At 51.2% G+C, this 1,910-nt stretch overlaps 1 protein-coding gene across 1 annotated transcript in view; it reads right to left on the reverse strand.

Moving 5' to 3' along the window:
* Positions 1–1,910, reverse strand: part of Tmem151a (transmembrane protein 151A) — a 6,770-nt gene that overhangs the window by 3,888 nt on the left and 972 nt on the right. The gene's annotated exons all lie outside the window — the stretch shown is intronic.

Genomic DNA, 1,910 nt, shown 5'->3' on the forward strand with positions numbered 1-1,910 from the left:
GCCGCCCTCGCCCCTGCGCCCTTGGGCGAGTCCTGGCTCCTCGGCGCCCGGGTCTTCCCGCGGTGCCACAGGGTGAACGCCCAGGTGGGCGGCGCCGGCCCGGCCCCATCTCTAAGGGCTGGGCCCAGAGCCAGCCCCCCCAGCCCCGCACCCTGCCCCAAGCGCCGGCGTTGGGCTCGCCGCGGGAAGGCAGGCTGGGGCCAGGACACGGGGGGAATCCAACTCTGCATAACCTTTGACCCTTACCCCCAACTCGGTGTTTCCATCTGAGAGCTGGTGATGGACAAAGATGTTGGGTTCAGTTCTCAAACCCAGGAAGCCGCGCAGGAGAACGGGATCTGACCAGCGCGGATGAGTCCTCTCCAAGGAACCCAAGGCTCCAGGACCGACCCCTCCTTGGACCTGGGCCTGGGTTTTATCCCAAAAGGCAACTCAAAGACCGTTTGGTTTAATATGGTATAACAGTTACAGAGAGGACAGCACCGGCCCTGGGTTTCGTCTGTTATTTGTTTTTATTTATTGAGTGTCTTCACTATGTACCTACTGTGGTTGGCACTGGGAAAACATATGGGCCCTGTGTTTGATCTGGTTAGAGTCCAGGCTCTACTTGCCACCCCGTCAAGTTAGGCCCAAGACTCTACTCCTTGTTCCTTTGTTTGCTGCTTCTGGGCCTGGGCGCTGTCGCTGAGCTCCTTTTGCTCAAGGCTGGCATTCTACCATTTGAGCCACAGTGCCACTTCCAGCTTTTTCTGTGATTTAATTGGCAATAAGAGTCTCAGACTTTCCTGCCTGGGCTGGCTGCCAATCAGGATCTTCAGATCTCAGTGTTTCTTGACTAGCTAGGATTACAGAAGTGAGCCACCAGCACCAGGAATGCTCTTTTTATTAATCTGAGAACTGACTCTTTAAAAAAAAAAAAAGCTGTGGCTCAAGTGGTAGAGTGCTATCCTTGAGCAAAAGAAGCTCAGGGACAAGCCGGGTGCCGGTGACTCAAGCCTGTATTCCTAGCTACTCAGGAGGCTGAGATCTGAGGACCACAGTTCAAAGCCACAGTTCAAAGCCAGCCTGCCAGGAAATGAGACTCTTATCTCCCATAAGCCACTAGAAAACGGAAGTGGTGCTGTGGCTCAAGTGGTAGAGTACTTGCCTTGAGCTGAAGAGCACAGGGACAGCGCCCAAGCCCAGAGTTCAAGCCTCACGACCGACCAAAAAATAAAAAAAAGATGCTCAGGGAACAGCACCCAGGCCCTGAGTTCAAGCCGGAGGACAGGAAAAAAAAATTGAAATGAACTCCAGGAAATGTAAATAAGAGGGATTTTCTTCATTGTTTTTGTTTGTTTTGTTTTTCTTTTTGTTTATCTGTCTTTGGAAGGGCAAGGGGGGGTCACAGAAATAGAAGGATGGTGGGTGAACAAATGCAGCAGTGGTACTCACTAGACATTACGTTGAAAATGAACTATATATATTAGGGCTGGGAATGTGGCTTAGTGGAAGATTGAAGATTGCTTCCCTTGTTTGCGTGAAACCCTGGGTTCAATTCCTCAGTACCTCATACACAGAAAAAGCCAGAAGAGGTGCTATGGTTCAAATGGTAGAGTGCTAGCCTTGAGCAAAAGAAGCTCAGGGATGGTGCCCAGGCCCTGAGTTCAAGCCCCAGGACAGGCAAAAGAAAAAAGAAAATGAACTATACAACTTATGGGTGGGGATGGGTGCAAAAAACTGGGAGAAGAGTGAGGGAAGGGGTGATATTGTCCAAAAGAAATGCACTCTTTACTTATGCAACTATAAGCTCTCTGTACATCTCTTTTTTTTTTTGTTGGTCGGTCGTGGGGCTTGAACTCTGGGCCTGGGCGCTGTCCCTCAGCTCTTCAGCTCAAGGCGAGCGCTCTACCACTTGAGCTACAGCGCCA

Source organism: Dipodomys ordii, unplaced genomic scaffold, assembly GCF_000151885.1.
Source record: "Dipodomys ordii isolate 6190 unplaced genomic scaffold, Dord_2.0 Scaffold54, whole genome shotgun sequence".
Taxonomy (NCBI): domain Eukaryota; kingdom Metazoa; phylum Chordata; class Mammalia; order Rodentia; family Heteromyidae; genus Dipodomys; species Dipodomys ordii.